We start from the raw sequence: 21,957 nt of genomic DNA, 5'->3' as shown, positions 1-21,957 counted from the left end.
AAAAACCAACCTTTCCCCCCCCCCCCCCGAACCCATTCTCAACCCCACCTCTACACCTTCCCCTTCCCCTCCTAACTCCAAACCGACTGGCCGAGGAGTTTCTCAGGCGCTGCTTCATTGAGAGTGGGGGTGGGGAGGCGATGACAGCCAAACCGCTGCTTGGACAGATACGGGAGAGGATGGTCCCAAGATGGGAACATACTCCGAGCCAGAAGCAAGATGTTGCTCCTTGCTCTCGTGTTGTTGGCAATGGGGGTGCGGCACCTTGGGGTGCAGTGCCGCGCTCCAGGACCACTGGAAGCCCTCTGCCACCAGTGCTCCCAGCTAACAGCTCCAGGGCCTCCTCCATCCCTTCCATGTTATTGTACATTTGTTGGACAAAAACTCGGTGCCAATTATGTTCTGGGTGCTTAGTAGGCTTTTTGCTACTGGTGAATCTCCCTCGTGCCTCCCACAACAGCCAAACAAACACACACTACACCCACACACGCTTTCAGTCCCTCTCTGCTCCCTCTCTCTCTGTCTCCTCTTCTGCGCATGTAATGATGACCCCTGACCTCTTGAATCATGGGAAACAAGTGTTGCCATGCCATTGCTAAGGACGGCAACACTTTACGGCAGAAGATCAGAGAGATTTAACGCTAACGCCCATTTCAGATCACTCATGCTAACGCCCAATTTTTAAAATGGAAACTAGGGGCTTTGAGAATGGGCAACAAATCAGCGATCTGAAAACCCATTTTTACCTCCCACACTGTAAATATCGCCCATTTTTGGGAGATCTGCACAAAAGTGTAAAATCTAGCCCTAGATGTTTTTCCGCCTCCCTAGGCCAAACTCGCAGCGGTAATCGGTTTTTTAAAATGTCCGAATTTCAGAACATTTTCTGGATTCCGGACAACCCTGCTGTGGGTCAGCCCTGTGTCCAGATTCCTGAACATTCTGAATTTCGGAACTCCGTATTTCGGATGCTCAACCTGTACCTACATCTAATTAGGGGGATAGAACATGTTCAGGGAATTATAGACCAGTCAGCTTAACATCGATGGTAGGAAAAATAATGGAATTCCTACTCATCATCATCATCATCATATGCAGTCCCTCGGAATCGACTCACTTCCGCTCTAAAAATGAGTCCAATATGAGAACCACAGTCCCTGTCACAGGTGGGACAGATAGTCATTGAGGGAAAGGGTGGGTGGGACAGGTTTGCCGCATGCTCTTTCCGCTGTCTGCGCTTGATTTCTGCATGCTCTCGGCGATGAGACTCAAGGTACTCAGCGCCCTCCCGGATGCACTTTCTCCACTTAGGGTGGTCTTTGGCCAGGGACTCCCAGGTGTCAGTGGGATGTTGCACTTTATCAGGGAGGCTTTGAGGGTGTCCTTGTAACGTTTCCTCTGCCCACCTTTGGCTCGTTTGCAGTGAAGGAGTTCCGAGTAGAGCATTTGCTTTGGGAGTCTCGTGTCTGGCATGCGAACAATGTGGCCTGCCTAGCAGAGCTGATCAAGTGTGGTCAGTGCTTCAATGCTGGGGATGTTGGCCTTGTCGAGGACGCTAACGTTGGTGCGTCTGTCCTCCCAGAGGATTTGTAGAATCGTGTGGAGACATCATTGGTGATATTCCTCCAGCGACTTGAGGTGTCTAGTGTACATGGTCCATGTCCCTGAGCCATACAGGAGGGCGGCCATTACTACAGCCCTGTAGACCATGAACTTGGTGGCAGATTTGAGGGCCTGGTCTTCAAACATTCTTTTCCTCAGGTGGCCGAAGGCTGCACTGGCGCACTGGAGGCGGTGTTGAATCTCGTCGTCAATGTCTGCTTTTGTTGATAAGAGGCTCCCAAGGAATGGGAAATGGTCCACGTTGTCCAGGGCCACGCCGTGGATCTTGATGACTGGGGGACAGTGCTGTGCGGTGATGACAGGCTGGTGGAGGACCTTTGTCTTACGGATGTTTAGTGTAAGGCCCATGCTTTCGTATGCCTCAGTAAATACATTGACTATGACTTGGAGTTCAGCCTCTGTATGTGCGCAGACACAGGCATCATGCACGTACTGTAGCTGAATGACAGAGGTTTGGGTGGTCTTGAACCTGGCCTGGAGACAACGAAGGTTGAACAGCTTCCCACTGGTTCTGTAGTTTAGTTCCACTCCAGCGGGGAGCTTGTTGATTGTGAGGTGCAACGAGGAAGATTGGGGGGATGACGCAGCCCTGGTTGACCCCAGTCTAGTCATGGATTGGGTCTGTAATGGATCCATTGGTAATGATCTCGGCCTGCATGTCATCGTGGAGCAGGCGGAGGATGGTGACGAACTTTTAGGTGCATCCGAAATGGAGGAGGATGCTCCATAGATCCTCGAGGTTGACAGTGTCGAAGTGTGACTCCGGGAGGAGCTCCCCAGCTGCAGGAAGAAGACGGTTGACTTTCCCAGTGGCTGATAGCAGGGAGATTCCTCTGTAGTTGCCGCAGTCGGACTTGTCCCCTTTTTTAAAGATGATCACGATCACTGCATCTCTGAGATCTCCCGGCATGCTCCCCTCCCTCCAGATGAGAGAGATGAGGTCATTCATTCTCGTCAACTGTGCCTCTCCACTATACTTCAGTGCCTTAGCGGGGATTCCATCTGCTCCCCATGTTGTTTTTAAGCTGTCTTATGGCTTTTTCTACCTCGTTCAGTGCTGGGGTTTTACTGAGGTGGTGGTGGGTTGCATGCTGTGGGATGGAGTCAAGAACACTCGAGTCAAAGACAGAGTCTTGATTGAGGAGATCTTCGAAGTGCTCCTTCCAGCGGGCTCTGACTGCCCGTTCTTGACCAGCAGTGGGGTGGGGCCTTGGGTGTTTGGCCCGTAGGTGGCCTTGACTGCGAAGAAGAATCCTCGCACATCATGGCTGTCGGCCAGCTGCTGTATCTCCAGTGCTTTCTCCATCTACCACCTGTTCTTTAAATCCTGTTTTTTTTGTTGGACCTCAGCCTTAAGCGGTCTGTAATTCTGCTTTGCTGTTCCAGAGTTACGTTGTTGTTTAAGGCTCAGAAATGCCCTGCACTTGTGATCTATTAGCTCTTGGATCTCTTGGTCATTCTCATCAAACCAGTCCTGGTGTTTCCTGGTTGAGTGACCGAGCGTCTCTTCGCAGGCACTGGTTATGTAGGCCTGGAGGGTAGACCAAGTGCTGTGGGCATTCTGGGTTATCAAGGCACGCCAGGTTAGCTGTGAGGCACTGACTGTATAGGTCTCTCTTAGCTGTGTCTTTAAGTGCCCCAGCATTGACTTTTTTGCGGCACTGCTTCTGCTGCCCCCTCCGCTTTATGTTGATGTCAATGATGGATCAGATTAGGTGGTGGTCCGTCCAGCAGTCGTCAGCTCCTGTCATGGCGCGGGTGATGCGCACATCCTTGCGATCCCTGGCTCGGACGATGACATAGTCAAGCAGGTGCCAGTGTTTGGAGCAAGTTGTTGCCACGATGCCTTGTATTTGTCCCTCTGGCGGAACAAGGTGATGGTGATGACAAGTTCATGTTCTAGACATTTTGTCAGGAGTAGGGTACCGCTGGAGTTGGCTTTCCCTATCGCCTCTCTGCCAATCACGCCTCCTCAGAGGGCGGTGTCCTTGCCGACCCTGGCGTTGAAGTCACCAAGGAGGATCAGTTTGTCGTCCGCTGGGCCGCGAGACAGGGATTTCTCGAGGTTGGAGTAAAAACCCTCTTTGGTCTCATGTATTGCTTCGAGTTTTGGGGTGTACGCACTGATGATTGTGGCGCATTGATTCTGGGATAGAGTGGGGTGAGTCAGAGAGTCATGAGAGGTTCATTAGCCCCGCAGGGGGTGTCTTTGAAGCGGTCAACCCGCTCATTTTTGATGGCGAAACTGACTACGTGGAGGTGGCGTTCTTCCTCTGGTTTCCATTTCCAGAAGAAGGTGTAACCTCCATGTTGTTCCTTGAGTTGGCCTTCCCCTGCCCACGGGGTCTCGCTTAGAGCGGCGATGTCGATATCAAAGCGTCTAAGTTCCCGGGCAACTATGGCAGTTCGGCATTCCGGCCTGTCGCTGTTGGAGTTGTCCATGAGGGTCCTGACATTCCAGGTCCCGAACTTCATGTTAACGGAGTGGAAGATGCCTGTGTGTGAGTTCTTTTAACGTGGGGTGGCCGTTGCACACCAGCTACCACACGGGCTTAGCTGAGCGAGGTCTTGGTCCAGTGGCAAGGGGGTCCAAGTTGACTGGAGACCAGGCACTGCTATATGGGCCTAGGTGCCTACGGCGAGATGTTGGCCGCAAGCCCGGCACTGAATAGCACCCTTGATGGTAGGTGGCCGAGGCTTGGTTGGGGGCAGGCATTGGGAGGGTCAGTGGCCCACTGGAGTTCAGAGTGGAATGTCAAGGTGGTCACAGCCATAGTACTCACCACGTGCTGGAGGAAGAGAAGAGGCCAGGTCACCTTCAGTGGGGAAGGAGAGGTCCAGTAGTCGCTGAAGGAGGAGGGGAGGCCAACTGCCGTCGTAGAAGAGGAAATCCGGTCGCCATTGAGGAGAAGGTCACCTGTGGGGAAGGAGAAGTCCAGCCGTCGTCGACGAGGCTCAGATGCCGTCGTGGAGGAGAGGCCCATCTGCCAACACTGGGGGGGAGGCCCCGATTGCCGCTGGAGGGGTGGAGTCTCTATCACCTGATCGAAGGCTCACCTGGCATCATCGGGGATCGAGGATCGGGTGAGGTAGGTGAGTCAATGCGAAGGAGGAGTCCGCCGAAGGGGTGGGGAAGAGGTCCAGGTCCAAATCCAGGTCGTTGCCACAGGAGATCCGGTTGTCACTGGCAGTCCGGTCATCATCACCAATGGGTGGTGTGATGGGAAGCCTGAGATAGGCCTGAACTTGTGGGATTCGCTAGGTTGGGTTTAAAGTAAGGATTTAAGTGAATGCACCCACTATTAGGGTCATTAGGGCTAGGGGAAGTTTAGATAGTGAGAGGGGAGAGGTTGAGGGTGGAAAGTTGCCGGAAGGCAGAAGATGGGAGTTGTTCGGCAGGGGAGCTCCCTAGGGAACTGCCACCCCGGCGGCCATCTTAAATTACTTAGGAATCCCTAAGGAGAAAATAGAAGAATATCTCAAAACCAAAAATATAACAATGAATAATCAGCATGGATTTCAAAAGGGAAAGTCTTGCTTGACCAAACTCATTGAAATTTTTGAAGAGATAATAGAGAGAGTAGCCATTGGTAATGCAGTTAATGAAATTTATCTAGATTTTCAAAAGGCCTTCAATAAGATACCCCATAATAGACTGATGAACAACATCAGAGAATGCAGAGTCAGGGGACACATAGCAGAATGGATTGTTAGTTGGCTTCAAGACAGAAAGCTGAGAGTAGGGGTAAATGGTAGCTATTCACAGTCGTAGAAGGTGGGTAGTGGTGTTCCACAAGGATCAGTGCTGGGACCACTATTGTTCACAATTTACATTAACGATTTAGACTTTGAAGTCAAAAACACAATTCTAAATTTGCGGAAGACACCAAATTGGGGGGGATAGTCAATACTGTGGAGGACTCCAACAAATTACTGGAGGACATTAATAAACTTGCATAATGGGCATATAATTGGTAATTGAAGTACAACACAGATAAATGTGAGGTATTAAATTTTGGTGGAAAGAACAGGGAGGTCACTTATTACTTGGAGGGTGCGAATCTAGGTGGGGTAGAGGAACAAAGGGATCTTGGAGTACAAGTACACAACTCACTAAAAGTTGTGACACAGTTTAGCAAGGACATAAAAAAGCAAACCAAGTACACGGGTTTATTTCTCGAGGTATAGATTGAAGTTATGCTAAACCTGTATCGAACCTTGGATAGACCACACTTATTTTGCAAAGTGTAATTCAAGCCATTCTGACTGCCTGCTCCGGACAGAACAGAGCAGACTGCGTACAGTTCTGGTCGCCATATTATAAAAAGGATATAGAAGTACTGGGGAGGGTGCAGGTAAGATTTACAAGAATGATACCAGAAATATAACGATAACTATATCGGGAAAGAATGAAAAGGCTGGATCCCTTTTCTCTTGAAAAAGGAAGGCTGGAGGTGACCAAATAGAAGTCTTTAAAATTATGAAAGATTTTGATAGAGTGGATACAGAGAGAATGTTTACACTTGTGGGGAACGGCATAACTAGAGGCCATCAATATAAGATAGTCACCAAGAAATCCAATAGGGAATTCAGAAGAAACGTCTTCACCAAAAGTGTGGTCAGAATGTGGAACTCGCTACCATAGGGAGTGGTTGAAGCGAATAGTATAGCTGCATTTAAGGTGAGGCTAAACAAGCATATGAGGGAGAAGGCAATAGTGGGTTATGCTGATCGATTTAGATGAGGAAAGGCGGGAGGAGGCTTGAGTGGAGCATAAACTCTGGTGGCATGGACTGGTTGAGCCGAATGGCCTGTTTCTGTGCTGTATATCCTATGTAATGCTATGATTATCTGCACAAACATTTTTGTGCCCTTTTATGTATGTGCACCGTTGGCTCTGCCCACTTTTGTGCATGTGCACCCAATCCACTTCTGCACATGCACACTGTCACCGAGGCTGTGCAACCGCAGTACCCCACTGTGGTGGCCTGCAGTGCAACATGGGCCACACTTTCCTCGCTCCGTGCGAGAAGTCCTGTCACTGGATCCATGTTGGCTGGGGGAGAAGAGAGAGAAGAGGGAATTGGAGTGAGAGGGGAAAATGGAAAGAGAGAGAGAGAATCGGCGGATGGGGGAGAGAGGAGGAGGTCAGGAACCCGGCGGGGTGGGCATGTGGGGCGGGTTGGTAAAGAGCACGGAGAGCACAGTGGGAACAGGGGAAGAAAATTATCCTGGTCTAAAGGGAGGGGGGATGAAACCAAGAATATGATCCACATGGTAAGACAGGTCATGTTCTTCCAACCCCACCCTCTTTACACCTGCATCACGTTCTCCATCTCCTTTCCCTAGACCTGGTTAATTTCTTGGAACGCTCTGTGTAGCAAGTGACATCATTACACTGGACTAAATCCAGAAGTCATGAGTCATGCCACTGTCACTATTCACTTCATACACAATAAACCTGAAAACAATCTGTGACCCACACACATTGGCCCATCTATGGGGATGGGGGAAGGTCAGAAACTTGCTGGAGGGAGAAGAGCATGAATCCGTGGGGGAGGAACTTGGGCCAGGGGAGGTCAAGAACCGGGGAGGGGGTTTGGAAGGTCAGGCACTTGGGCGGGGTGAGCATGTCAGGAACTTGGGAGGGGAAGATCAGGACCTTGGGCAGAGGTGAGGGGGGCTGGGGTGAGTAGACCAGAAACTTAGGCGGGGGGGGGGAGAATGTCAGAAACTTGGGGGAGAAGGTCAGGAACTTGGGTAGGTGGGGTGAGTAGGGCAGGAACTTCGCCGGGTGGGGGTGAGTAGGGCAGGAACTTCGCTGGGTGGGGGTGAGTAGGGCAGGAACTTCGCCGGGTGGGAGTGAGTAGGTCAGGAACTTGGGTGAGGGTGAGTAGGTCAGGAACTTCGCCAGGTGGGGGTGAGTAGGTCAGGAACTTCGCCGGGTGGAGGTGAGTAGGTCAGGAACTTGGGTGAGGGTGAGTAGGTCAGGAACTTCGCCAGGTGGGGGTGAGTAGGGCAGGAACTTCACCGGGTGGGGGTGAGTAGGGCAGGAACTTCGCCGGGTGGGGGTGAGTAGGTCAGGAACTTCGCCGGGTGGGGGTGAGTAGGGCAGGAACTTCGCCAGGTGGGGGTGAGTAGGTCAGGAACTTCGCCGGGTGGGGGTGAGTAGGTCAGGAACTTCGCCAGGTGGGGGTGAGTAGGGCAGGAACTTCGCCGGGTGGGGGTGAGTAGGTCAGGAACTTCGCCGGGTGGGGGTGAGTAGGTCAGGAACTTCGCCGGGTGGGGGTGAGTAGGGTCAGGAACTTCGCTGGGTGGGGGTGAGTAGGGCAGGAACTTCGCCGGGTGGGGGTGAGTAGGTCAGGAACTTCGCCGGGTGGGGGTGAGTAGGGCAGGAACTTCGCCGGGTGGGGGTGAGTAGGTCAGGAACTTCGCCAGGTGGGGGTGAGTAGGGCAGGAACTTCGCCGGGTGGGGGTGAGTAGGTCAGGAACTTCGCCGGGTGGGGGTGAGTAGGGCAGGAACTTCGCCGGGTGGGGGTGAGTAGGTCAGGAACTTCGCCGGGTGGGGGTGAGTAGGGCAGGAACTTGTTTGTGGGATGGGTGAAAGTCTTAACCCACGGGCATGTGCCCTGTTTGTTCAAAGTGAGCTCTGTTCTGTCCAGAGTAGGAAGTCAGAATGGCTTGAATGACACTTTGCAAAGTAACTGATTAGAAAGGTAGGCAGGATCTAATTGCACATTCCAGAGAAACTGCTGGGTGTGTCTTGTCCTCCAAGGGGACCAATCAGCAATCAAGACTTATCATCCAAGGGGAGCAAACAGAGCTTTTGGTGTTGCGAATAAACATGTCCAACAATGAATAAAATATTTAAATAAGGGTGCTTCACTTGTTGTATGTTGCTTTTTTTAATTGGTTTGACCAGTGCCTGTTCGCCATGTGACAACCTCGCTCAGCAACTCATGGAGCTATGAGGCAGCCAGGACCTGTTAGCAACACTAAAGGGTTCGTCGACATACAGATTAATTGCTGGTTTGTCCTTTTAGTTTGCTGGCTAAAGTTGGGCATTTTATGGCTTTCTTCTGAATTATAAAACTGAATCCTGACTTCTGAGAAGTTTTTGTTGGTGTTGTACTGCTTTTGGATGCCTTAACAACAGTTTTGCTGCAGTCATGCGTGGTCCGGTAGGGCTGCTCCAGCTCTTATATTTCCCGATCTGCAGAGGTGTTCTCTCTGGAGCATCATGGCACCGCCCCCCCCGCCCGCCCCCCGCCCCCCGTGACCTGCAAGAGAACACCTCCGCAAGTCGGGAAGTATAAGAGCTGGAGCAGCGGGCCCTGAAGCATTGCGGTCTCCCGACCTGCAAGAGAACACCTCCGCAGGTTGGGAAGTATAAGAGCTGGGTGGCATACCACTACTACCTCCAAGTGTGCAACAGGTTCGAGGTGGGTGATTGGGTGACATCATCAAAACCCAGGTCGCCGTTTGGAGCATGGGCAGGAGCATCGGCGGGGCCCAGGCACAGCAGAGGAGTGGGATGAACGTGGCAGAGGTGCGGCGAGCGACCGAGGGGGAGGTGCGGCGAGTGTTTTTTGGCAGAGGAGCGCTGAGAGATTGTAGCAGAGGTGCGGCGAATATTTGTGGCGGAGGAGCGGCGAGAGATCATGGAGGAGATGCGGCAAATGAGGGTACAGGGCCCAGAAGAGCCGAGGGCCCAGGGACAGCACGGGCCAGCCCACACTGCGATATGTGTGCGCACTAGGTCCGTGCAGCAGAGCAGGTCTCCAGTCATCCTGGTTAACCCTTGCCACTGGATAAAGGCCGAGCTCTATCAAGCCCGCGTGATGGCTGATGTGCAACTGTCACCACACGTTAAAAAAATTCATGCACTGGCATCTTACACCCCTTCAATTGGAGTTCAGGACTGGAACATCTGGTCCTTCATTGAAACATCTGTGAAGTCATGTGGAGGCAAGTCATCCTCGTTCGAGGGACTGCCTATGATGATGATGGTGGTAGGGCTGCCTTTGGGGCTGGGGAGGAGTGGGAGCAGCAAACAAGCTAGGAGAGAGCAGGAGAAGCTGGGACAAGAGGGAGGTGGAGGGTACTGTGCAGGAGGCCACAACCACTATGGGTTTTCATGGAGCACTTCTCCATCCTGAACTTCTCTGGCATCTTCTCTTTACAAAGGAGGCAGTCACGGAGCTATGTCATCTGCAACAGTTACATCGAGTCTCAAAGCAGGGAATGGACAGCACTGCCTGTGGCTGTTGAGGTCACCATGCCCCTTAACTTTTATGCAACAGGGTCTTTTAAGGCAGCAGCAGGTGACATCAGTCACATCTTACAGTTTGCACTCCAACATTGTATCGGGGAGGTCATTGAGGCTCTCTATACCAGGAAGAATACCGACATTTTTCATCATGGACATAAGAACATAAGAAATAGGAGCAGGAGTAGCCATTTGGCCCCTCGAGCCTGCTCCACCATTTAATAAGATCATGGCTAATCTGATCATGGACTCAGCTCCACTTCCCTGCCCGCTCCCCATAACCCTTTATTCATTTATCGCTCAAAAATCTGTCTATCTCCGCCTTAAATATATTCAATGACCCTGCCTCCACAGCTCTCTGGGGCAGAGAATTCCATAAATTTATGACCCTCTGAGAGAAGAAATTCCTCCTCATCTCAGTTTTAAATGGGCGGCCCCTTATTCTGAGACTATGTCTCCTAGTTTTAAGAACATAAGAACATAAGAAATAGGAACAGGAGTAGGCCATATGGCCCCTCGAACCTGCTCCGCCATTCAATATCATGGATGATCTGATCATGGACTCAGCTCCACTTCCCCGCCCGCTCCCCATAACCTATTATCCTCTTGTCGTTGAAGAAACTGTCTATTTCTGTCTTAAATTTATTCAATGTCCCAGCTTCCACAGCTCTTTGAGCAGCAAATTCCACAGATGTAGAACCCTCTGAGAGAAGAAATGTCTCCTCATCTCTGTTTTAAATGGGCGGCCCCTTATTCTAAGATCATGCCCTCTAGTTCTAGTTTCCCCCATCAGTGGAAACATCCTCTCTGCATCCACCTTGTCAAGCTCCCTCATAATTGTATGTTTCGATACGATCACCTCTCATTCTTCTGAATTCCAATGAGTTGAGGCGCAACCTACTCAACCTTTCCTCAAAAGTCAACCCCCTCATCCCCAGAATCAACCTAGTGAACCTTCTCTGAACTGCCTCCAAAGCAAGTATATCCTTTCGTAAATATGAAAACTAAAACTGCACGCAGTATTTCAGCTGTAGCAAGACTTCCCTGCTTTTATACTCCATCCCCTTTGCAATAAAGGCCAAGATACTATTGGCCTTTCTGATCACTTGCTGTACCTGCATACTATCCTTTGTGTTTCATGCACAAGTACCCCCAGGTCCCACTGTACTGCGGCACTTTGAATCTTTCTCCATTTAAATAATAACTTGCTCTTTGATTTTTTTCTGCCGAAGTGCCCAATGAGTGAAATATCCTCTCTGCATCCACCAGAGCAAAGCAGCATGAGGGAGCACTCGGCATCATTTTACAGCACTATGACAGATTTCCTCAGGGTAGAAGGTGCGATAGACTGCACTCACATTGCATTGACCTGACATTTTTCTGAATCAAAGTCAATCCCACTCTTTCAACCGCCAACCTGTCTGCAACCTCAGGCAATGCATCTTGCAGGTCTCTGGCTGGTTTCCTGGCAGCAGTCATAATGGTAGAGATTTAAGCAGTGTATAAAAAAAGAACGCATTTATTTGTACTGCCAAAATGGCCACCATGCTCCACCCTTTGTCTATGATTGGTCCCCTTGGAGAATAAGCCACACCCTCAAGTTTCACAGGAATGTGTAACTGGAACCACCTATCCCAAGGTCACATTGACTTTGCAAATTGTAACTCGATCCACTTTGACTTCCTGAAGCGACAGAGGACAGAGCTCCCCAGAAGACAGCAAGTGCCAGCCAAAATGCCTTACCCCAGTCCAAGTACATCCATCCCCCAAACCAAAGTGCCTCACCCCAGTCCAAGTGCATCCACCACCCGCCCCCCCCCCCGACCATAGATGGGGCAGGCATTGAGTACGGATCGTTAACAGGTTTATTGGGTATGAAGTGAATAGTAACAGTGTCGTGACTTCTAGATATCATCCACTCCAACGATGTTCCTTGTAGGAGGCTGGAAGAACATGATCCATCTTCCCTGAGTTTCCACTCTCCCCTCCGACGCACCCACATCTGTGTGTCTCTTTCTCTCCCCACAGCCTCTCTCTCCCCACAGCCTCTCTCTCTCTCCCCCAGCTTCACTCTTCCCCAGCCTCTCTCTCTCCCCAGCCTCTCTCTCCCCAGCCTCTCTCTCCCCCAGCCTCTCTCTCTCCCCCCAGCCTCTCTCGCCCTCCCGCCATCTCTCTCTCTTCCCCCCCCACGTCTCTCTCTCTCCCCCCAGCCTTTCTCTCCCCCAGCCTCTCTCTCTCCCCCCAGCCTCTCTCTCCCTCCCGCCGTTTCTCTCTCTTCCCCCCCCACGTCTCTCTCTCTCCCCCCAGCCTCTCTCTCCCCCAGCCTCTCTCTCTTCCCCAGCCTCTCTCTCTTCCGCAGCCTCTCCCTCTCCCCCTAGTCTCTTTACCCCAGCCTCACTCCCCCCAGCCTCTCTCTCCCCCCTCAGTGCCTCTCTCTTCCACCGCCCCCCCCCAACCTTCTCTCTTTCCCCCAGTCTCTCTCTCCCCCCCCACTCTCTCTCTCTCTCTCCCCCAGCCTCTCTCTCCTCAGCCTCTCTCTCTCCCCCAGCCTCACTCTGTCCCCAGCCTCTCTCTCTCCCCCTAGCCTCACTCTTTCCCCCTAGCCTCTCTCTCCCCCACCCCCCAGTCTCTCTTTCCCCCAACCCCGCCATCTCTCTCTCTCTCTTCCCCCCCGCACCTCTCTCTCTCCCCCTAGTCTCTCTCTCTCCCCCTAGTCGCACACTCTTCCCCCCAGCCTCTCTCCCCCCCTCACCCTCTCTCTCTTCCCAGCCTCTCTCTCCCACCAACCCCCCAGCCTCCCGCTTCCCCCCCAGTCTCTCTCTACCCCCCAGTCTCTCTCTCTCTCTCCCTCAGCCTCTCCCTCTCTCCCCCAGCCTCTTCCTCTCCCCCCAGCCTCTCTCTTCACACTCCCCAGTCTCTCTCACTCCCCCAGTCTCTCTCCCCTCAGCCTCTCCCCCCCACCAGCCTCTCTCTCTCCACCCCAATCCCGGTCTCTCTCTCTCCCCCCCAGCCTCTCTCTCCACCCCCCAGCCTCTCTCTCTTCACACTCCCCAGTCTCTCTCACTCCCCCAGTCTCTCTCCCCTCAGCCTCTCCCCCCCGCCAGCCTCTCTCTCCACCCCCATCCCAGTCTCTCTCTCTCTCCCCCAGCCTCTCTCTCTCCCCCAGTCTCTCTCTCACCATCGGGCCCAGGACCACCACTATAGCCCCCGCCCCCATCGGCCCCAGGAACGGGGGGAGAGAGTCGGAGCCTCAGGTTCTATTTCTGGCACCACATAGATAGAATGATTCAGGCTGAGAGGGGGCGGAACTTGACAGGGGGCGGGGCTTGTCACCTGTCGGTCAAAAAAGTGCAGTACGGGCAGGGGGGAAATGGGGGGGGGGGCGGCGCTGGGGCTGGACAGATGCCTGTCTGCAAAAGAAAATGCAGTACAAATAGTTACATCGATAAGGGATTGAGGCAATTGGAAAATGGGCTGCCATTTTGCTATATCTGTTTTTCCTGAAGGCTCAATGAAGCACCATGTTTTTTTTTCTAAATTAAAGGTGTTGTAAGAATGAAAGTTGTTTCTTGAAATCAAGAACAACTTACATTCAAAGAGCACCGTTAACATAGTAAACTGTTGCAGAGTGCTTCGCAGGAGCGTTATCGAACAAAATTTGACACTGAGCCACATAAGGAGATATTAGTGTGGTGTATGTAGCACTCAAATCACTGACTCCACACGGTCTGGTGTTGTCGTAACTGCTGTGACCTTAGTGATTTATTGTGTAACTCCAAAGTGCCTCTCAGGTGTGGTGGGCAACCTTTTATACTCTGTCTTGCAGGTACTTTCAGGTCTCCCACCACAGCGCCCTCTGTGGCGCACCATTGTACTTATACATTTAATGTACCTGGACAATACATAGCATCTCACTCCCCACCCAGTTCCGAGAGCCATTGCCAGTAAACGCGGCCTTGTTCGTCCTGGTTGATTTGTGAGTGTTAGTCCATGACCATCCACTTCCCTCTTCCCCCCTCCATGTAGAGATTATGCTTGCGATCCGGTGCAAGCATGTGGTATTAGCAGTCCTTACATGGGTGATGAAGTCACGAGTATAACCTCCAACAGAAAGCAGGTATACATGGACAGTACATTTGTATGGTACATACATTGTATGGTGCAGATGTTATGTCAAAAGGTTGCAGGTACACTGAACAGTTATTTAATCCCAGCTCACTGGGTGAGGTACGGTGGCGGTATGCTGCCCCTTTTTGCCTGAGGTAATGGGCTGCGCTGAGACAGGGTATCACAACTAGTGCGTTGCCTTTGTTCTCAGTAGATGCCTTAGCGGCTCATCTGCAGCCGCTGAACCATTGCATGAATCACATAAAAGCGAAAATCACCTTGGCCCATTAGGCATGTTAGTCACGGACCCCTTTACCCTTTTACTTGTACCTCATGGTATTAACTCTTTTCGTAAATCATTCATATCCATCATTTTAAACACAGTACCCATATAGCATCAAAATATTAACTCTTATCCTGAATCACGTCATCATACAAATCACATTACTCAATTAGACTCGCTCTTGCCTTACAAAAGTCGCTTTGTGGGGACCGCCAACAGTGTAAGGCCCTTTTAAAGCTCCCGGATGCATTTCCCTTTTAAGATGCCATCTTGTGGTTCCCACGAGGCTTCCACTGGGCGCCGCCATTTTAGTTGCTCTGCTTGCCTTTGTTCTGCTGACTTCTGCTGCTCTTGCGCTCGCTGGCATGGCGTTTTAGGAAGAACTAGAAGGGGTAAAGAAGGAAGAAAGAAGAAAAACGGCCAAGAACGATTGAATCTTGAATCGTGGCAGAAATGGTTCTGTGGATTCGATCAGTCATAGTCCCTGTGGCCTCCGTAACTTCCGTAACTGCTGCCTAATCCGCCGCTCTGGCTCTTGTGCCCACCCGAGTAGCTGTCGCGTTCTCCCGGGTCATACCTGCCGCCGCTGTAGCCTCTGCCGCCATTGTAGCCTCCTCTCCTGCCGTTCCAGCCACCACTGTAGCCTCCGCCGCTGCTGTAGCCTCCTCTCCTGCTGTTTTGGCCGCCGCTGTCCCAGCCTCCACCGTAGCCGTGACCGCCGCCCGACTTTCTCTCCGCGTGGGCCCCCCCGATTTGTCGTCCGTCGATGGATTTCCCGATCAATGCCTGCTCTTCCAGGGTCTGCTCATCTGTGGAGGCTGAGGCTGCAGGATTGCTTGAAGTCAGGAGTACTGGGCTGCTGTCATCTGTGTGGGAATTTAGACTGCCGATGAATGGCTTCTTTCTCCTCCAGCTCGGTCGGCGCTGCTCTTTAGGAACCCGGGGAACAGCAGTCTGTGGAGGAATGAAGTCTTTCCAGCTCCCACGGACTTTCCCCATCCACCTCCTGCTGAGACGCATCGGCCCGTCGCCTGCAATGATCCACAAAGGTAAACCGTGCGTCTCGCCCCCGTGAGATACCTGCACATCCGCTCTGCCAAGAACAGGTATCAGTTCCCTGGTGTAGGTACGCAGCTTCACCGTGATTGGGACCAGCTTGGGTCGTGCAGCTGGGTTGACCCACAATTTCTCAAAAGTTCTCTGACTCATCAACGACAGACCCGATCCAGCGTCCACTTCCATACTCACTGGGAGTCCGTTAATCTTGACTTCCATAATCACTGGGGCCAAATCGTTGGTACACGTATACAGTCCAAACAATGCCTCATCTTCTTCTGCCTGCTCCTCGCTGGATGGTGAATCCTCTACCATCTCCTCAGCCAGATGGCGAGTCAGGTTTCTTTTGCACATACGCTGAAGGTGGCCTTTCGTGTGGCAGATATTGCACGTATACTCCGCAAACCTGCACCGGTGAGCCCCATGGCTTCCTCCGCAGCGCCAGCATGGTGCTACTCGATTAGCCCTCCTCGGTGGACTCTGAGTTCCAGGACCCTGAGGTCTGTGCTCCCTGCCCTGGGTTTTGTCCGTGGCAGGCGCTATCCTGTGGACAGTGCCTGCCGGGTTCGAGACTGTATGGATCATCTGCTTGGTGCTGCACGTTGAGGTCATAAATGCCCTGCTGATGGTGATGGCTTGCTTCAGGGTGACTGTGGGTTCAGTGGATAGCAGCTTGTGAAGGAGACCCTCATGGCCAACCCCCATCACAAAGATGTCTCGCAACGTGTCGTCAAGGTGTGTGCCAAAATCACACGGCGCCGCGAGTCTCCTGAGGTCCGCAGCATATTTGGTGACATCCTGGCCCTCAGGTCTGCAGTGGTGGTAGAATTTGTGCCGGGCCATGAGGATGCTCTCCTTCGGTTTCAGTTGGTCACGAATGAGTGCGATCAGCTCCTCCTATGACTTATCCCTGGTGCTCGCAGGTGCCAGCAAATCCCTGACAAGACAGTAAACCTCATTACCACAACTGGAAAGCAATATCGCCTTACACTTCTCTCTCAGTGCGTCTGTGTTCCCCGTCAGGTCGTTTGCTGTGAAGTAGTACTCGAGCCTTTCCGTAAAGGCCTCCCAATCATTTCCCACCGTAAAATCCTTTAGCGAGCCCAGAGTAGCCATGGTTGCGTGAAGTTCGTCCGTGTCCTTGTCGCCAATGTGATGTATGTAGTACTCAAATCACTGACTCCACACAGTCTGGTGTTGTAGCAACTGCTGTGACCTTAGTCCTTTATTGTGTAACTCCAGAATGCCTCTCAGGTGTGGTGGGCAGCCTTTTATACTCTGTCTTGCAGGTACTTTCAGGTCTCCTAAAAGACGACCAAACAGATGACCAAAACAGATGACCAAAAGCTTGGTCAGAGAGGTAGGTTTTAAGGAGCTTCTTAAAGAAGGAGAGAGATGCAGAGAGGCGGAGAAGTTTAAGGAACGAATTATAGAGTTTAGGGCTTAGGCAGCTCAATACACAGCTGCCAATGGTGGAGCGATTAAAATTAGGGATGTGCAAGAGGTCAGATTTGGAGGACTGCATAGATCTTGGAGGGTTATAGGGCTGTAAGAGTTTACGGAGATAGGGAGGGGCAAGGCCATGGAAATATTTTTAAACTGAGGCATTGCCGAACTGGGAGCCAATGTAGGTCAATGAGCACAGGATGGGTAAATGGGACTGGTACGAGTTAGGATACGGACAGCAGAATTTTGGACAAGCTCAAGTTTATGTAGGGTGGAAGATTGGAGGGTGGCGAGGAGAGCATTGGAATATTCAAATCTAGAGGTAACAAAAGTAAGGATGGGGGTTTCAGCAGCAGGTGAGCTGAGGCAAGGGTAGGCTTAAGCAATGGTATATAGGCAGTAGTAGGCAGTCTTGGTGATGGAGCGGATATGTGGTTGGTGTTATGTATGTAAATATTGTAACTGTGTGAGGCTTGCCACCAGAGGGTGAAACTGTTGGAGGCCCAAGAGTCACCTGCACACCTCGTGCAAGGCAGTATAAAAGGTTGTCTGCCATGCTACTTAAGCATTCTGGAGTTGTATGAAAGAGACTAAGGTAATTTCAGTTTTAGCTCACAATACTCAGTCTTGTGAAGTTCTTCCACACCTAACAATTGGCGCCGAGTAACAGATTACAAACTTTCACGCAGTCATGGCTGCCATTGGTATTCTAGAGAGATTTCTAGAGGGTGATGAATGTGAAGCCTTCGTTGAGCATCTCGACCAGTACTTCGTGGCCAATGAGCTGGATGGGGACGATACAGCAATCAAGCGCAGGGCGATCCTCCTCACTGTGTGTGGGTCCACAATATACGGCCTCATCAAGAATCTACTAGCACTGGAGAAACCAATGGAGAAGACATATACAGAGTTGTGTACGCTGGTTCGGGAACATCTCAAGCCGAAGGAGAGCGTCTTAATGACCAGGTATCGCTTCTACAAGCACCACCGCTTCGAGGGCCAGGTCGTGGTGAGTTATGTCGCCGACCTGAGACGCCTTGCGGAAACTTGCAAATTTGCTGGATTTTTGGGGCAAATGCTGCGGGACTTTTTTGTGCTTGTCATCGACCAGGAGGTCATTCTTCGCAAACTGCTGCCCGCCGAATCCCTAGATCTGAGCAAGGCCATCACAATAGCCCAGGCATTCATATCCACGAGCGATAATACCAGACAGATATCTTCCCAGCATCAAAGCTCACCGGCAAATACTGTGCATAAAATAACGTCGCTAACAGGCAGAACTGCATATGGCAGGGCCTACACGCCTGCAGCTGCAAGACCTAGGATGACTCAGAGTCCGCCATTGGGCGTGAATGCAAATCCATTAGCACCATGTTGGCGCTGCGGGGGTAATCATCGAGCCCATCAATGGCGATTCAAGCACTACATGTGCAAAGGCTGCGAAACAATGGGGCACCTCCAACGAATGTGCAAGAGTGTTACGACTCACCACTTGGCAGAGTCGGCAGAGGACGATCGATCTGGCGCGGATCATGCAGAACAAACAAGAGAGGCAACTCAACCCGAGGAAGAAGTGTATGGGGTACACACTTTCACCACCAAGAGCCCTCCTATTATGCTGAAAGTCAAATTGAATGGTATTCCGGTATCAATGGAGTTGGAAACGGGGTGAATCAGTCAATTATGAGCCAGAAGACTTTTGAGAAACTGTGGGGCAACAAGGCACAAAGGCCCAAACTGAGCCCGATTCAGACAAAGCTGCACACCTACACCAAAGAGCTCATACCAGTCATTGGCAGTGCAGCAGTTAAGGTATGTTATGATGGAGCTGTGCATGATTTATCACTGTGGATTGTACCAGGCGATGGCCCAACGCTATTCAGCAGAAGCTGGCTGGGAAAGATTCGATAGAACTGGGATGACATCAAAGCACTATCTTCAGTGGATGATGCCTCATGAGCCCAAGTGCTGAGCAATGTTCTGTCACTATTTGAACCAGACATCGGCAACGTCACAGGCGCCAAGGTGCAGATCCATCTCGTCCACGATGCAAGGCACGTTCATCACAAGGCTCCAGCAGTTCCATATATGATGAGGGAGAAAGTCGAGATCAAACTGGACAGACTTCAACAAGAGTGAATCATATGGCCAGTCAAGTTCAACTAGTGGGCCAGTCCGATTGTTCCGGTGTTGAAAAGCAATGGCATGGTCAGAATCTGCGGTGGCTACAAAGTAACGATTAACAGAGTCTCATTACAGGATCAGTACCCGCTACCCAAGGCAGATGACCTGTTCGCAATGTTAGCAGGGGGGAAGTAGTTCACCAAGTTGGACCTAACCTCCACCTACGTGACACAGGAGCTGGCTAAATCTTCGAAAAGATAGACGTGCATCAACACGCACAAAGGACTGTTTATATACCACAGGTGCCCTTTTGGGATTTCGTTCAGCTGTTGCCATCTTCCAGAGGAACATGGAGAGTCTGCTGAAATCGGTTCTGCGCACTGTTGTGTTTCAAGACGACATCCTGATCACCGGTCGTGACATCACTGAACACCTGCACAGTCTGGAAGAGGTTCTAAGTCGACTAGACAGAGTGGGACTCAGGCTGTAATGCCCCAAGTGTGTTTTCCTGGCATCAGAGGTCGAATTTTTGGGGAGAAAGATTGTGGCAGACGGCATCAGACCCACGGATTCAAAGACAGAGACCATCAAGAATGCACCCAGACCACAGAATGTGACAGAGCTGTGTTTGTTCCTGGGATTCCTCAACTATTTTGGTAACTTTCTACCTGGGTTAAGCACTTTGCTGGAACCGTTGCACATGTTGCTACGTAAGGGTGATGACTGGGTTTGGGGTAAATCTCAAGAGACAGCCTTTGAGAAGGCCAGAAACCTACTTTGTTCTAATAAGTTACTTGTACTGTATGACCCATTTAAATGATTAGTGCTAGCTTGTGATGCATCTTCGTACGGGGTCGGCTGTGTGTTATAACAAACCAATGTATCGGGCAAACTTCAACTGGTTGCATACGCGTCTAGAGGTCTGTCAAAGGCTGAAAGAGCCTACAGTATGGTTGAGAAAATGGCATTAGCATGTGTATATCGGGTTAAGAAAATGCACCAATACCTATTTGGACTTCGGTTTGAGCTTGAAACCGACCACAAACTGCTCATTTAGCTGTTTTCAGAAAGCAAAGGTATAAACACCAATGCTTCGTCCCGCATTCAAAGATGGGCACTAACATTGTCCGCCTATGACTACGTTATCCGCCACAGACCAGGCACGGAGAACTGTGCTGATGCCCTCAGTCAGGTACCATTGCCCACTAACAGGGTGGAAATGGCGCAGCCCGCAAACTTGCTTCTGGTCATGGATGCTTTTGAGAGCGAGGGGTCACCCGTCACTGCTCACCAGATCAGGACCTGGACCAACCAGGATCCTGTGCTGTCACTTGTAAAAAGTTACGTCCTCAATGGGAGCTGGTCAGCCATCCCAGGGAAATGCAGGATGAAATTAAACCGTTTCACCGACGCAAAGATGAAATGTCCATCCAGTTGGATTGTCTCTTATGGGGTAATCGCGTGGTTTTGCCAAAAAAATGCAGGGAAACTTTCATACACAACTACACAATACCCACCCAGGCATAGTCATGATGAAGGCTATAGCCAGGTCGCATGTTTGATGGCCCAGCATTGACTCGGACTTAGAGTCATGCGTACACCAGTGCAACAAATGCTCACAACTGAGCAATGCACCAAGTGAGGCTCCATTGAATCTGTGGTCATGGCCCTCCAGACCGTGGTCCAAGACCACGTAGGTTTTGTTGGCCCCTTTCTCGGAAAGATATTTTTAGTTGTAGTGGACTCTTACTCTAAATGATTGAATGCGTAATCATGTCATCCAGCACATCCACTGCCACCATTGAAAGCCTCCGGGCTATGTTTGCCACCCATGGCTTGCCCGATGTCCTTGTCAGTGACAATGGACCGTGTTTCACCAGCTCGGAATTCAATGAGTTTATGACCCGCAATGACATCAAGCATGTCAGGTCTGCCCCGTTTCAGCCTGCATCCAACGGTCAAGCGGAACAGGCAGTTCAAACTATCAAGCTGAGCTTGAAATATGTGACGGAAGGCTCCTTGCAGTCCCGCTTATCTCTGGTTCTGCTCAGCTACCGGATGCGACCCCAATTGCTCACTGGAGTTCCCCCTGCAGAATTGTTAATGAAGACAGCACTCAAAACAGGTTTTCCCTAGTCCACCCGGATTTAAATGATCATGTGGAAACCCGGCGTCACCAACAAAACAGGTACCACGATCGCACGGCTGTATCACGTGACATTGATGTTATCGACCCTGTGTTGTCCTGAATTATGGTCATGGTCCTAATTGGGTTGCTGGCACTGTCTTGCCCAAGGAGGGGGATAGAGTGTTTATAGTCAAACTACTGAATGGAAAAACGTGCAGAAAGCATTTGGATCAGACCAAACTGTGGTTCACCGCCAACCAGGAACAACCTGAAGAGGACATCACCACCATCGATCCACCAACACACACCCAACCAGCAATCGACCTCGCTATCAATCAAGAGGATGAACCCACCATTCCCAACAGTCCTGTCAGACCAGCCAGTCTGACCAACTCACACATGCCAGAGTTTGAACTCATACGATCAACCCTGGATTGTCTCAACTTGTAAATAATTTGTATCAATGTGTGGGGGGCGGGGGGGGGAGTGATGTTATGTATGTAAACATTGTAACTGTGTAAGACTTGCCACCAGAGGGCGCAACTGTTGGAAGCCCAAGGGTCACCTGCACACCACGTGCAAGGGAGTATAAAAGGTTGTCTGCCATGCTGCTTAGGCATTCTGGAGTTGTATTAAAGAGTCTAAGGTCACATCAGTTTTAGCTCACAGTACTCAATCTTGTGGAGTTCTTCCATACCTAACAGTTGGAATCTCATCTCAGGATCACATATAACACCAAGGTTGTGAATAGTCTGGTTCAGCCACAGACAAATGCTGGGGAGAGGGATGTAGTCGGTGGCTAGGGAACAGTGTTTGTGGCAGGGACCGAAGCCCAATATTTAGTTGGAGAAATTTCTGCTCATCCAGTATTGTATGTCAGATAAATAGTGTGATAAATCAGAGACAGTGGAGGGATTGCGA

This window comes from Pristiophorus japonicus, chromosome 3, assembly GCF_044704955.1.
Source record: "Pristiophorus japonicus isolate sPriJap1 chromosome 3, sPriJap1.hap1, whole genome shotgun sequence".
Classification (NCBI taxonomy): Eukaryota; Metazoa; Chordata; class Chondrichthyes; family Pristiophoridae; genus Pristiophorus; species Pristiophorus japonicus.
Note: the sequence above shows the minus strand (reverse complement) of the source record.